This window comes from Phyllostomus discolor, chromosome 2, assembly GCF_004126475.2.
Source record: "Phyllostomus discolor isolate MPI-MPIP mPhyDis1 chromosome 2, mPhyDis1.pri.v3, whole genome shotgun sequence".
Classification (NCBI taxonomy): Eukaryota; Metazoa; Chordata; class Mammalia; order Chiroptera; family Phyllostomidae; genus Phyllostomus; species Phyllostomus discolor.
In genome coordinates, this window is record NC_040904.2 from 29,290,757 (window position 1) to 29,307,736 (window position 16,980).

Sequence of the window (16,980 nt, forward strand, 5' to 3'; positions counted from 1 at the left end):
CAGGAAGTTTTTCTCTATTTTTGGTTGTCTTTCATAATATAGGAAATACTTCTACATAATGGACTTAATTTTTTTAAATAAATCACAGTAATGCATAAATCAAGATTTTTTAAATAAATAAAAGTATTTGCTTATTCATATTCCATCTACTTCCAAAAAGCAAATTAGTGGATGTATCATAAAAATGTAATTCAACAAGATCAGATGTTATTAATAAAACATAAATACAATTTGTAAAAGAAGAGAAAAAGAAATATAGGACATTTTGAGAGCAGCATAATACACCAGCCAAGTACAAATGATCTCTGAGTTGTATGACAGAGGGATATAACCAGGAAGCCTTAGGCTCCATTTTTAAATTGCACATAAGAGACTAGTCAGTTAATTTAAAAAAAAAATCATAAGCATGTTAATCATTTGTTTCTAACCTCCTGGGATTTCAGTTCCCCATAGTAAGATGCTCAGTGCCTGGACAGAGTCACTGGTTTGGGAAGCTGCCAGCAGTTTGCACTAGTGACAGCTCACGAGAGACTAGCACGCAGTGGCTTTGCAGCCAGACGGCCAGACTGGCCAGCTGACTCTGCCCCTTCCTTACCTCTAAAACCTTGGGAACTTATTACTGTCTCTATGCCTCTGCTTCGGTACCTCCAAAGGTCCTCATAAAGTCTACCTCATAGTCACTGATCAATTTCAGTGCTAGCTTTTTTTTTATTAAGTTATAGTACCATGAAACTTTTCTTTTAGAAAAGTCAATATAGATACCTCAGTAAAACAAATGTGTATTGATTACTCACATACTGTTGGGAAAAAAACTGTGAAGTCATTTTAAATCTGGGTGCAGGTGCACACAGCTAGTTATGTGTTTTAGTGATATAAGACGCATGTATCATCCTGATTACAATTTCAAAAAAGGGAGACAATTTTCTTACTATAAAGTAATCAGTGTGAATGTGTGTGTGTAGGCAGTAGTGAGGAGTGGCTCTCCATCTCCTCCCTCCACTTCTGCTCCTGCACATGCAGGTTTTTAAAAAGTGCATGATTGAGGCCATACTTACCGAAAAATTTGCTGGGGATGAAAAGGATTGCCTTATTTGAACCTTAATGTCTATTATTAGATGTTATCCCAGGAAATGAAAATATAGGAGAGAATATGAGAGAGAATCTTGAGAAGACTTGAGCCAGTTCTCAGTTCTAGATATTGATCTAGACCAGAGCATCTAAACCATAGATGCAAATTTAAATCATCTGATGAGTTTTTAAATATCAGTTTCTTAACCACACTCTCAAATATTTGGATTTAATTGGTATAGATTTGCATAGGAATATTGCTATTTTTCAAAAGCTGGGGTAAACTTGATGACTACTTCCCTGAACGACTCAGGCTGGAGAAGGTAAAAGCAACAAAAACTGATTCAAGAACAACTTTTTTTTTTTTTTTTTTACTTTTTACTTTCAGCAACAGAAACCTACATTTATCACTTTGGAGTGAGTAAGCAAATACCAGAGAGCCATCAGCATATCTGGTGAAAATAATTCCAAAAGAATAATTCTCAAAATAATGCCAATGATACAGTACCTTATTTAGTATTTCAAAGTGGTTGAGTAGTAAATACCAGATGCATATGTCTATATTACTTTGTTTATAGCCCCAGAATTATATTTTTGTCTGAGTTAGCTGAATAATGGCTTAGTCCTTTATATGCAGGGTGAGATAAAAGAAGCCTTACAGTTGTAAGCACAAGAAACACAGTTTGTTCTTGGATTATTATTTTCCATACAAACAACTGTATAACTACTTTTGCCCCACCATATATACATATACATATATAAAATCACAAACACTTACTAAAATAACTCCTTTCAGACTTTTTAAATATTGATTTAAAAATAGAAATATATTTCCAATTATACTAAAACTTTTACCTTGATAAACAATACAAAACATGAAATAATGTTCCTTGGTTGATGATGATACACCTCCAATGTAAAGGATAGAATATTTTATAAAACTCGATAGATGATCATATCAAATTCATCTTTAAATCATTTAAGGACTTAGATATGTACCCAATTTCAAAGGGTTTTTTGGAATGGAACACTGTTTTTTTTTTCTCTTATAAAGTGAGTAGGCTTCCATAGAATCTAATGTCAAAGCCATGTCACACAGGCTGTATCAAAAGAAAAGGAGCAATTAACACAAATAGCAAAGGAACAATTCTCTCAGAGGTAAATGGTGCAGAATATCTTTATACATTGAAATTCTAACCATCAGAAAAAATTACTTTTAAAAAGAAAATATAACTTAGGCCTTAGTGTGGATTGTCATAGAAAAAGAATTACAAAGTATGAATACGTGGTGTGTAAAATTGTACCTTTTATATCTTTTAATACTGTGTTTACCACAGATAGTCAATCCAGTTTTGGGTTCAGCCTTCAGTTCTTCAAAGAATGCCCAATAAATGCTAAATAAATAAATAAATAAATAAATACAAGTGGTTTCATTTACTTGTTTTATCTAGTCACTTCCCATAGTAATCAGCAACCATCAGTTCTGTAATTCAATATAAATCACTTTTTAGTAAATTATAAGACAAAATAAAATAAATAATTATTGAACTTTGTTTGAATTTGACCCAACCAAATATGTATATTTTCTTTTTTTCTCAATGACTTCAACAATAGTATTTTGACATTTTGTTACTTGAATCATATCACTGAGACCTTGTGATGGAAGAGAGAAAAATCTTAAAGACATCATTCTCCACTCTGACTCAATACCTGGTTCCTTTGTATCTCTTACTTTTTCTATTTAGCCCTCCCTATACCACAGAGCATTTTGTTCTTAGGTCCCTCAACAGTGCAATAACCACTGACCTACCTGCCCTTTGCCAGGTGCACTGTTTTATAGAGCAATAGTAGAAAGAGATGTTTCCTCCAGTTTTACAGTCTTTCTGCTTACAACATTATAGTAAGTGATGAAAGATTTCACTCTCATTTTTGGCCTGCTGCTCTAACAAATGATAGTGCATTCCCTTTCTCTCTCTCTCTCTCTCTCTCTCATTCTCTCTCTCTCCTCTCTCTACTTTTCCCTCTTTCTCTCTCCTTCTCTCTTTCCCAGCTCAGCCAACCTCCTGACATATCCTTGAGAGAGATATGAATCCTGCACCAAAACATGAAAAAATAGCAAGGCCAAATATGTTTTCCTTACTTGTAGATTATGCTAATTTAAAAGCTTCAGGAGTAAGTTAATTAATAATTGCTATTTAAGTTGGCAAGGAAACTTGAAAATATAAAGCATTTTGTAAGTAGTTAATAGTTATCAATGTCTCAGATGGCAAAATAGTTGAGTCATTGAAAATCTAAATAATGAGGCCTTCTTATGTTGTTTGTAATATTAATAGTATTAATTATTCAGGTGCCTGATGTGGCTTCTGACTAAGATTCTCCACTTCTTCCTTTACTCAATTTATATTTGTTAATATTTCCCAGGCATAAAACCTGTGTATTGTTATCATGTCACTCACATTTTACTTTTCTGCTTCCTGTACAAATATACTTCCTTAAATCCAATCACTTTTCATTCTCCAAAAGCTATTTCCAAACAAAAAGTGGCTATTTTCATGTTCTTGATTTTGGAATTTATCAATTTAACAGATTCTTTATAAAATTCTCCATTCCCTTCTCAATTAGGAATTTCAGGTTTCTGGTATGTTCCTTAATAAGAAAAGCATGATAAAGCATACATAAAGTACATTTCCTCTGCAGACTTTTAAAAAAGACACTATGTATTTTTTCTAGGTCCTGAAATTCTGGTGATATTAATGCCAGCTACAAAACACTGCTTCTGTGGCTCTATATTTTCCATTTGTAAGAAAACCAGCTCCTTCAAATAGTTTTAAAACAGTTTCGTCATTTTAGCAAGATGAGGCCCCTACTATGAGTCTTCTAACACATGTAACTACTATTTTAACATCCTATTTCTCCTGTTCTGGATTGTGAAGCCTCTGATTTCTACTGATAATAAAAGTAAAATATATAATGTCAAGGTCTCCTAAAGGCACAAGTGAGTTGGTGCTGCTGTTGTATCATCTATTCCAAATGTGTAAATGGCCAAGTTTCAAAGGTTTTACAGTAAGAGTATCAATGCACCATGTCAAGCATGTCACAAATGGCTGTAACCACAGTCAATATTACTGTTTCTGTTGACAATGCTTTGACCTTTGATCACTATCATGTTACACCTGCTGCTATCGTGGTCCCACTTTTTATGCTGGAACTAAAGCTGCTCACACCTTGCACTACAGGGTTGTTTGTTATTGTTGTTGTTTGTTGTCTTTTTCTTCAGATTTTTACTTTGTCCCATTGTATTTGAATATAAATATACACAATCAAAGCCAGTATTTATTCCAAAGCACAGACAGTTAACAGCTCTTCGAATAATTCCAATCTTCCAAGTTTTTATAATTTTTTTAGAAGCAAAGTTGAGGTCTTTCCTAGCAGAATTCTTATAATTCATAGGAAGAAAGCCCAGTCATTCATCCTACAGATTTTGTACTTGCTTTGGTGAATGTGGTCTTAGCTCAAGCTGAGGAATTTGCTTTGTGATGTGTATAAATTGTTCCATAACCTATATCCCACTCGCAATACACATAACAAACACATCATACCATGTTCTAATCAGAGTTTTGATTCTGGGATTAAGAAACCTCAAGTTTCATGCAAAGATGGCAAATATAATCCTTGAAAGTTAATTTAATCTTATAAACTTCAAAAAGATTATTCTGAACTTTTTAAATACAATGAATGCATACATTTATAACACTAAGCAGTGATTACTTAGTGTATTCCTTACTTAATGTACTCCTTACTTCCTGGGCCTGAGTAAGTAGCGATTACTTAGTGTACTCCTTAACTGTCTTGTTAAGGTTTATGGAGTGCATTAATATGGAATCCTGTCAATATCTGCAGCTGACATTATAAAACCTGCACTCAATACCTAAAATCAATCTAAGAAAGGAGTGGAGTGGATCACTAATATTTTTAAGGAATAAAATCACAAAACAAATATATTTTCTTTTCCCTGTTGAGCTATAAATCTAGCCAACATTAATCTCTTATTTTGACGGCCAAGAACAGAGAATTGCTACTCAAAACACTAGCTATAGAACAATTAGCAATGGTATCTTTATAGAGTTTACTAGAAATGCAGAACATTGGGCCTAATCCTGAATTCATTGAAACAGGACCTGCACTTTAACAAGATCCCTACAAGTTTGTTGTGCACTTCAAAGATTGAAAAACTGTTATAAACATTTGCCAGCTAAAATTTAGTCATTCTAAGTTCAAGATTTTCTCTATCAATTCATAATTATCAGCTGTTTTCTAACAACTTCATTCATAAATGTTATCTCCTACCCTTCCCTTACTCTTTATTTATCATGTATAATAAGCAAAGCCAGCTAAAATTATCATTATTTTTCTTTAAATTTTTGGAAATTCATGATGAGCTTATGTTTAATGTAATACTACCTTAGGTGATTTACTTCTCCATTTCATTATTATCACTTCCCAATTTTCTCCTTAAGTAATTCTGCAAATATTGTATGTTGCATCTTGTTTACCAGAAATCTTTAATCCAAGATTATACTCATAAAATGATCAATGTAACCTATTTCTTGTGTGTTAGAATCTGCATTCATTGCACTCTGAAATGGCCTGATTATTTTTAAAGGATTGCTTAGTTCCCTGGGCCTGCAACACTCCCAGGGTTTTTACAATGTATGTACAGCAGAATCAACAAAGGGAAGTGGTTTTAACTGCTAATAACTGAATTCTAAACCCATAAATTTTAATTAGGTGAAGGTGCAAAGTTCTCTGGGAATGCACATTTTGAGAAGAAAGAGAGAAAGAAAAAGAGGGAGGGAGAGTGAATGAGAATTCCATTACAGCAGTTAAGAAAAGAATCACTGCTCTGGATTAGGAGCTAAAAATGGCACCCATGAAAGTGCCTTCTTCACTCTCAGTCACGTACTCAGCTTTAACCCAAACTCAGAATAGTTCTTACCCTAGATAGGAATTAGGCAGTGACTGTTCCTAAACAGCTGAAGGATTGCTACTTTTGTTTCTTGTGACTGAATTCCAAACCACGCCTTCAGCCTCTAAGGACTGGATTCTTTTGCCCTCAACCACAGCTTTCCAGAAAAACAAGACTATCCTATCATAATGAGGTTTTAATTGTCATCATGGACTACCTGCATCATTCACATTAATCTGCTGCTTGGATTTCCACTGATTACCTATGTTCCCCCTGTAATGATGATCATCATAGCTCTTAGATTTAGGTTGATCTCTAGCTAATTACCTAACATGCAGCCTTTCTCATTTAGTACTGTGATTTTTTTTCAAATATATTTTAATTGAATATCTGGGGTTGCATTAGTTAATAAAAATATATAGTTTCAGGTGCACAATTCTATAATACATCATCTGTATATTGTATTGTATGTTTACCACCCAAAGTGTAGTCTCCTTCCATCACCATTTTCCCCTGCTTTACCTTCTTATACCTCCCCCTCAGCCCCTGCTATTCTTCTGCTAACCGCTATACTGTTGTTTGTGCATGTGAGATTTTTTTAATTGCTGAAATCTTCACTTATTTCACTGCCCCCCTACCCTCCTCCTTTCTGACAGCTGTCAGTTTGTTCTCTGTAACTATGAATCTGTTTCTATTTTGTTTGTTAGTTTATTTGGTTCACTAAATTTCACATATAAGTGAAATCATATGATATTTTTTTTCTATGACTGGTTTATTTTACTTAGAATAACACCCTCTAGGTCCATCCATGTTGTCACAAAAGGTAAGATTTCCTTCTTTTTTATGACCAAGTAGTATCCCTTTGTGCAAATGTACCACAACTTTTTTATACATTCAAGTATTGATGGACATTTGGGCTGCTTCCAAATCTTGGCTATTATAATTTATTTTTAATATTTAAAACTTATCTCTGGTCTTCCTCTCAAGGAAAGACAGTTAGTCAACACCTCTCAAACAACATGCTCATCCAAACTTCTGTACTTATTACTTATATCTAAATCACAATCTGACAACCAAATATCTCTTTGAATATGATACGTAGAAGAACTTTGAAAGAGATAACTAGAGGCACTGCCAGAGAGAGCAGGCTCAGTGTCACCTTTAAACATCATAACCGCACTCTAAGTAATATGACAAAAATAATTTTTCTTTATGTCACCTTTAAAGATGCTTTATTTTTCCAAAGAAGAGAATGATACACACAAGTAGTTCAATCAATGGTGTCTGATAGATTAACTCATCAACCCCCAACCTATTTCCATCTGCTTTCTTTTTCCATTTGTCATTTCTTCTTCATTATTTTTAAGATGATCTGGGAAAAGCTCATTATTTCTTTGAGCCTCAATTTGTTCTTTTCTTTTGGATTAATAGTAAAAACTATGAAGGCATCTCAGGAGGGCCAGTCATAGTTTCCAACTGTACATTCTATGAAGCCATAGGAGATCTGCAACCCTCCAGGGACTCATGTTTGGTTTCTACATTTTCCCAAATAAAAACAAAAACAAACCCTATAACTATCATGTGTTATCATATAATAAAATGAAGCTATTTCAACAAGAAACAATATAAATTCAGAGTAAAAAACAATGGACTTCTAAGCAGCAGAAAGAAAGAAGGAACACCTACCCTTTTTGACAGCATGGATAGAACTGGAGAGCATTATGCTAAGTGAAATAAGCCAGGCAGTGAAAAACAAATACCATATGATCTCCCCTATATGTGAAATCTAATCAACAAAACAAACAAGCAAGCAAAATATAATCAGAGACATTGAAATTAAGAACAAACTGACAGTATACAGAGAGGAGATGTGAGGGGAAAAAGGGGGTAAAAGGGAGAAGGGTTTACAGGAACAACTGCAAAGGACACATGGACAAAAACAAGATGGGATGGGAACAGGGCAGGGAGGTGGAGATGGCTGGGGTGAGAGAAGAAGTGGGGGGGAGGCAGAAAATTGTATTTGAATAAAAATAAAATTCAAAAGTATTTAATAAAAAATAAATAAAAATAAGATCTTATAAACTTAAAATATACTTTTAAACTTTTTAATAACCTCCAATTTACATAGTGATTTTCTCATTTTACATTGGACTTTTGAATATTTTGTCATTAACTGAGCCGTATGCATACAACACAATATGAGCCATAGAGCAGGTGTTCAGGGCTGATTAGTTCTTCTTTCTAATAGTGAAATTAGCTAGAAAATTTTAGGAGTAAAATTATGTCACTTTACAAAAGATTAAAATTTCCCTATTCACTTTTCAAACAAGTACAGAGATAAGCACTCATTTCTATACTTATTATATTTCCTATATCACATGATGAGACTCAAAGGGGAGTCTTTTATTAATATTCACACATTTTTCTTGGTATTATTTATCTGACAAAATACAGTTTATTTTTGAATCCGTATTATATGCTTCACAAGGAAAAATAGTAAGTGTGAAAATCAGGACACCCATGGGATTTCTGTGGAATTTTGAAATCTGGTGATTATTATATTAAGTGAAAATATTAAGCACAAAATTATACAATGATATTTTTCTATAATTTTAATATCTCACTGAATATAATACCTAGAATTCTGCTAATTGTTTTGAAAGAAACACTTAAATATTTCACAGAACTTTCTTCATCTTATCATTACTGCATATTAGAATTTCAGCGAGATAAATCATTATTTTTGAAGATAATGTTATTCTTTATAAGACATAACCAGAACTGTTCAATGTTGTAATTCAAAAACAAAGTGTTATTTATAAAAATAAACATTACACATATCTAACAGAAAGTGTTTCCTCGAGTAATATTGCAATTCATTTCCCTTTATTGATTTTGGAAGTCAATCAGCTGATAAGAAATTGTCATTCATTACAGAATATTAAATTCAATGACCAGAAGCTTTCTAGTATGTTATCTGTCAAAATGTGAGTTAAAAAATATAGTTATTTTTTTGGAAGTGGAATATTTTCCATAATTACCATACTATCTAATATACATTGATTCAGGGTTTTTTCTCAAGCAATTTGTTAAGCTTTAAAAACATCAAAAGTTCACACAAAGGTATAATAAAGAACAGAAAATACATTTTTAATTTAAAAAATATAAATAAATTAATACAAGGAACATTAAGTAGAAAAATACCTTGTGTTCACGGATTGGAAGAATTATTATTACTAAAATGTCTATTACACCCAAAGTGATCTATACATTTAATGCAATCCCTATTAAAGCCCAATTCCATTTTTCACAGAACTAGTAAAAGACGATTTTAAAGTATGTGAGGAACAAAAAAAGACCCTGAAGAATTAAAACAATCCCAGACAAAAGAACAAAACTAAAGGCCTCACACTTTCTCACTTCAAATTGTATTTCAAATCTACAACCTAAGTTCCAACAATGGATGTGTGGATAAAGAAAATCTAATTTATATAATATAATAAATATTATACTATAATATAATATAATATTGTAAAATTTTCAGCTTTAGGAAAATGAATTTCTGCCATTTGTGAAAACACAGATGAACCTGGAGTGCTGTGTCAAGTATAACATCTTAGGAATGCTCTAATTCCGAAACAAGTACTATACAAACATTCATTGGGGAATCATTGTGCTTGCTGCTCATTCGTTACCATGTTTTTTTTTTTTTTAGTAACTTCTAACTAAATTTTTTTAAAGAGGAGAAATAAATGCAAGTCTTTTTTCTTTATTTGAAAATATCTGAATACAGGGAAAAAGGAGAGGGAGAAAAAAGTTTAAAAAGATTAGTTTATGTAGATATATGTATATGTTTTTAAAATCATGATAAACTGTGAAAGTGTCTAGAAAGTGTTAAAAAAGAAACATGGACCTAACGTCTGGATTTAAACTTCATTGGTCTAAAAACCTTTGGTGAGCTAATATGGGGTATGCTTTGGCAGGAGTGAAATAATGAATCAAGGTTGGTATGTAGAATTTTTGCTTAAGAAAACTGATGCTTTCCACTGAGAAGAAGAAAGTCAAAGAAGGATCTTGCCTGGGGTAGGAAGGTTTCTGTGTTTGACACTAAGTATAGAGGTTTAAAATGTCTATTAGACATGTCTATTAATATCAAGGATAAAAATAAAGACTTACACACCATCATCAAGTAATTGAAAAGCTATGGTTAGACAAAAACACCTAGGCAGAAAGTAGAAGTAAAGTTTGCTGGGTCACTCCAATATTTACAGGTCAGACAGAAGAGCAGAAGGGTGGGCTTCTGCGGAAGAGTCAGTCTGGTGGGAAAACAAAGAAAAGTACTGTTAGAGTAGGCAACTATGAGTTAACAAAGAAGAAGGAAGCTAGACTGTTAAGCCTGGTTAACTCAAGAAGTTACAGCTGTAGACACCCCAAGGGAAAGCTACATCCTCCACCAAATTGGACTTCATCACCAGAAGATCAGCTTTCCAATCTCCACAGTGGACAACCAGACACTGCCTGGATCACTGAGGGAGGGAAAGGGGAAATTCTTCTTCTGGGAGCATACCCATTGGAAACCCTGACACAGGAGGAGGTAAGCACACACAAAGTAGAAGCCAGATGATGCAACAGAACTTAGGGACATGTGCAGGAGAAACCAAGACGGTGACCACAAAGGGGAGGTCTCTCTCCTGGGCAAAGGATCAGATTGGATGAGGGCATCGGTTTGAATCTTATGGAAGATCTGGGAATGAGATTGGATAAGGGGAGGATCCAGCACAAGTCTGCAAAGTAGACTGATTAGTTTGAAAGTCTTTCTCCCAACCCTGAGGTAATGTAATCAAAGCTTAACAAGTACCTGTTGGGCTAGCATGCATTTAATCATTTGTTTGCCAGTTTGGTCATATGTTCTCTCTCCATTGCAGCCTCCCAGGCCTAAGCTTGGCCAGGCTCCAGGTATCTGTCTGGGTGCAGCGACAGAGTGCTGGCCACAGCATAGCTGGGAATAGAGTGTAAACTAGAAACTAAGCTGGACAAAGCTTTGGCATAGCCTGAACTGAACTATAAAAGCTTCATATGCCATGGTAGTACTGGGACAATGGCACAGATTCTCTGGGCCCTGGTGCTCCTGGTTTTGGTGAGGACCAGCGAGGGCTTTTGGCTCCCACGGCTGGACTTCCCTCTCAGTGAGATGAAGCTAAGCCACCCATCTGGTCATGATTCATACTGGGGATGAATCAATCAATCAATTGACAATGGAAAAACACGTAGTTGCATTGTATTCATGTATTGTGTTCATGTAATCCAATATCTTATGCAGACTTCTGTGAAAGCAACTCTCACATTTCATTTTACTGTTATCATTATTTTGGTTGAGATAATTGTATATCCAATGAAGTTTTAAGAAATAATACAGAAATCCCCATATGCTTTACTCAGTTTCCCCTAATAGGAACATTTTGTAAAACTACTATAACATGATCTCACAACCAAAATATTAAAATTGGTACAAGCCACTAATCTTACTCAGATTTCACCACTTCTGTCTATACTCACCTGAGTGTGGTTATGCATGAGGTTTTATACAATTTTATCACAACAGTATGTTCATATATCTTCCACTTCAGTCAAGATACCAAACAGTCTAACACCACAAAGTTCCCTCATAGTGCTCTTTTATAAACACATCTATTTCTCACTCCCACTGACAACCAAAATCTGTTCCCATTTCAATAATTTCATCATTTCAAACATATTATATGAAAGCAATAACAAAGTTTGTACTATTTGGGAACTGTGTTTTTCTATTCAGCCTAATTCTCTGGTGTTTTATCCAACTTATTGGATAAATCAATAGTTTCTTATTTGTTTGTTTGTTTGTTTGTTTTAGGGAGAGGGCAAGGGAGGGAGAAGAATAAGGAGAGAAACATAGATGTGAGAAACATAGATGAGAGAGAAACATTGATTGGCTGCCTTCCCTAAGCACTGCAACTGGGAACCAAACCTGCAACCCAGGCATACACCCTGACTGGGAATCCAACTGGTGACCTTTTGGTTTGCAGGGTGATGCCCAACCAATTGAGACACACAGGCTGGAGTATCTTTTTTATTAATGAATAGTGTTCCATGGTATGTATGTACCACAGACTGTGTAAGGACATATACACTATTTTTAGTTTTTGGCTGTTACAAATAAAATTATGGGAACATTTTTGTACAGATTTTTGAGTAAACACAAGGTTTCATTTCTCTGGGACAAATTCTCGAAAATATGTATGCTGGAACATATTGTAGCTATATATTTAGTTTTATAAGAAACTGCCAAACAAATTTCTACAATGGCTGTACAAGTTTGCTTTCTTACCAGCAATGTAGGAGTGACTCCCTTTTTTTACATTCTTACCAGAATTTTGCATTTTATCCAACCTTATTGTTATGTAGACTTCATTATATATAAGATGGCCTCTTTTTCTAAAAAACTGTGTATCTGAACATCAACACTGATTTATTCATTTCTTTATTTCCAGTGTGTAACATACCACCTTGCACATAATGAGTCCTCAATTAATATTTTGTTGGAGAAATAAATAAGTTAATGAATGAAAATAAAAGCTTTTTATACTATAAAATTTTAAAGTCAAATATACTTAAATACTATATTAACACAATATAAATGAGAGCTGAAACTGAGATCTATATTGAGATTAAAATAAGCTTCATACAGATAACAGAACCAGAGAGATATTTCTGTTATATTAATTGCATTTTATGAATATATTATTTGAAATTATGATGTTATCAGCAGATTAACTTCCTGAAGGTATTCACTGCATTATAAGAATGTGGTGAAAATGTAGTTCATGAAAATGTACTCAAATTATTTCTCAATGAAAAGTTTATCCTAGGATCATCATTATAGTTATTACACAATAGAATTCTTATTGAAATAGAACATACTCTAAGTGAATATTTTTAGAGAAGAAAACATCTCATAATAAGTAATTACCATAATGTCATACTGTATTAGCAATAATAACATTTACTTCCCTTTGCAAATCAGGCCAGCTATTATATAATCAGAAATTACTAAAGGCTCCATACATTAAAAAAAATTCTCACCAACCACTAGGTGAGAAAATAGAATTTTGTGTTTTTATGCATTTTAAGAAAAATACTTTTTTATCCAAAAATGTGAATTGTCATGGAGTAGACAGTGAACCAGCTAAACTTGAGGTTTCATTTCTTTTTAACTTAGGGGGAAAGAAATATGAAAGGCTTAAAATAAAATTACTTCATCAGAATTCACATTTGATTTTAATCTTTTCAGCTCCCCATATGCAGCGATGCTCAACTGACTATAATCCCAGCTGCATTATTCAAGGATGTTGTTCAAGAAGAAATACTTGCAATATGTGTTCTAATGAGTAGCAAGCTAATTAAAAGAACTTCACAGCTGGATTTTTAGAAAGCTTTGATTTTAATTGTAAAGTGAGAAAAATATTTGTTGGTTGAATTTTGTTTTTTTATACCTTAAATCTATACTTTTCTCTTGTAAGAAAATTGGTAAGAATTGTTCATGAATGAATGAGTGAAATCTTGTTTCTGCTTTTTTGTTTCCATTACCACTTAATAAATTATGCAAGATACATAATTGTTTACATTTTAAAGGGATCCCCTGCCTAGGAGTAATGGTAAGAATGCAATACTACATTCTCCAAGAAGGTTCTATTGCTGTGGTCAACTAAAAACTCTACATTTTTTTATCTATTCATCTATTGATGGACATTTGGGCCCCAGAATTTTTTAACTGTTTTTTAATTGCTGTTCAAATGCAGTTGTCTTCATTTTTCCCCCACCCCCCCCTCCGACCCCAGCCACCCTCGCCCCTACCTGCCTTTGGCCTTGTCCATGTGTCCCTCATACATGTTCCTTGACAACATTTCCACCTTTTCCCATCATCCCCTCCCACCTCCCCTCTGGTTACTGTCAGTTTGTTCTTAATTTCAATGTCTCTGGTTATATTTTGCTTCCTTGTTTGTTTTGTTGATGAGGTTACATTTATAGGTGAGATCATATGAGTATTTATAAAAATAACTGTTTTGAAAACTGTATTTCTCTAATTGAAGACATAAAATATTTGTATGTTTTGCCCTGGTTTTATGTTCTTCTCACCAAATTGGAAGATTTTTTTCTTTGCTAAAATGTACAGTTAAATTTAGGCCACATGAGATCTAGTGGGAGTGGGGAGACAAAGATAATAAAGGGAACTAAACAAAAAAATAATATTGAGGCACATTGGATGGACCATATGAAAAGAACATTGGACAAAGAAGCATCAGTGGAACAACTTGTAAACCACCTTTGTCACTGACAATAGTGTAACCTGTTAATCTACCTCTTTGGTTCTGTATATCAATATCTCCAATTGCAAATATATACACTGTGCAAGTTAGTGTAATTTTATTCCAGAGGTAAGTTATTTTGTTGAAAGTAGTTAAAATTTACTTTTACTAGATCAAGCAGAAAAGGGGAATTTAATGTAAGGGAAAACAGTGAATCTTAAACACCAAGAGCAGAAAGTATAGTTGAGATGTGGAACCAGAAATTACTGGGGTAATAGCCTTTTTAGAACTACTTGGTTTCTTCTTTCTGCTGTGCTCTAAGTTTGATTGGATGGTTTGTTTGCCTTGTGTTTGGTTCTCCCTCTCTCTCCCTCTCTCTCTCTCTCTCTCTCTCTCTCTCTCTCTCTCTCTCTCTCTTCCCCCACCCCTCTGTATCTCTCTCTGTCTCTCTCTCTCTCTTCCTCTCTCCATTCTGTGCTTCTTTGGCCAAGTCCTCATAGACTAAGTAGAAGTAATATATCCTTAATACAAACTCCAACTCCATAGACAGAAAAAAAGACTGGTCAAGCATGAATCAGAATCTGCCTCTTTGAATCAAGTGACCTTGAAGATGAGGGCATATGACTCAATGTCTTTTCAGGTGGCACACTGGAATCTACACCAAAAAAGGTAGGTATCAAGAGAATAGAATAAGGTGACTGAACAACATGTCTACAGGCTATTATGAAATTTGAAATAGCATAAGTAATAATACGTTAAGTATTCCACAATAAAATGTTCTATATATATACATACATATATATTATATATATGTATACATGGTGAAAGGAGATCTGTTTAGAGAAAGAATTCACAATATTTTTGGATCCTATGTAGCTTCTCACTTTAAGGATTAATTTAGAAAAATCTATGTACATAACCTTTTCACTTCACAGTTATCTGTGAATTAGTCTGATAGCTTCTTTCTGACTTCCATATTCAAATTTTCTCCTCTCAGTCTTCTTCAAAGTCAGCTATTAAAGATGTTTTTGATTATTTTCCTTTCCTGTAAAATAACAATATAAGCCCTGGCTGGCGTAGCTCAGTGGATTGAGTGCAGGCTGCGAACCGAAGTGTCGCAGGTTCGATTCCCAGTCAGGGTACATGTCTGGGTTGCAGGCCATGACCCCCAGCAACCGCACATTGGTGTTTCTCTCTCTCTCTCTCTTTCTCCCTCCCTTCCCTCTATAAAACTAAATAAACAAATCTTTTAAAAAATCTTTAAATTTTTTAAAATAGATTGTTTTCTCATTTACTAAAATCTATCTAAAATCAGTGCTATATGAGGTCATTTGGCTCAATCTCTGCTATCTTTAAATGTTTAAAAATTATTATTTACTATTGGAACTAGAGAGTATTATGCTGGCCAAAGACAAATATCATATGGTCTCACCTACAAGTAGAACCTAATCAACAAATCAAACAAATGACCAATATAGAAAGAGACATGGAAATAATGAATAAACTGACAGTAACCAGAGGAGAGGGGGAAGGGAATAATGGGGGAAAAAAGGGGAAGGGTCAAGTCAAGGAACATGTATAAAGGACCCCTGGACAAAGACAACAGGGGGGAGGGAGAATTGAAGGTGGGTGGTGGAGGTGGGTAGGGCAACAGAGAGTAATAAGAGAAAATGGACAACTGTAATTGAACATCAATAAAAAGAATTCAAAGGAAAAATTAAAAAGTAGAAATGAAAATTAAAAGTATTACTTAGCATTCTGAAATGTACATGATTTGTTTCAAAATGACCATTGTGGTAGGCCAGTGGTTTGATATCCCCAGTTAATTATAACAAAGTAATAATTATTATCACTTATATTTGGTATTGCTTTAATGGTGACAAAGACCTGAAAATTTGTTTTCATCTGATCTTAATTAAAACATGCAAAATGACTTGTCTTTTCTATACCCATATAGCTACACAGAATTAAAACCTAAATGTATATCCTGATTCTGATTTAAATTTACCATTCTTTCTATTACACCGAAGGGTCTAATATACACTAATAACTTCTATGTACATGATTATCATTATGCTTATTTAAAATAATCCAACTGGAATGATATTTTGTCTTTAACAAGAATAATAAAGATTGCTTTGGGAAAATAATTTTCTTTCAAGTTAGTTTCCTAAAAAAATCTTAGAATATAACTATTAGAAGTAACCCTAATATACATAATTCCATTAGTGCATTATTTATTATTTATGTGAATTCTTCTTGAGCTTATTTAGAATTTCATCCTGAACTCCTTCTTAATGATATCCATAAAACACTGAACACTGTAATCCTCTTACTTCAACCCAGGGGTCTTTAGACTAGAATCTTGTGATTTGTAGATTACTTTCATATCCAATGTAACTTTATTTTTAAGATTTTTATTTACTTTTTTAAAGATACTAAGTAATTAGGTCTTATTTAATTTAGGGCAATCTTAATTATCGAGATTAGCAACTCTTAAAAAAATGTTTCTTGAGTAAAAGTCCTAGAATCATTTTATTGCCTATACTAACAAAAAAGTTAAATATACTTGTAAAAATAAAAAACAAAATACTTAGTTAATTT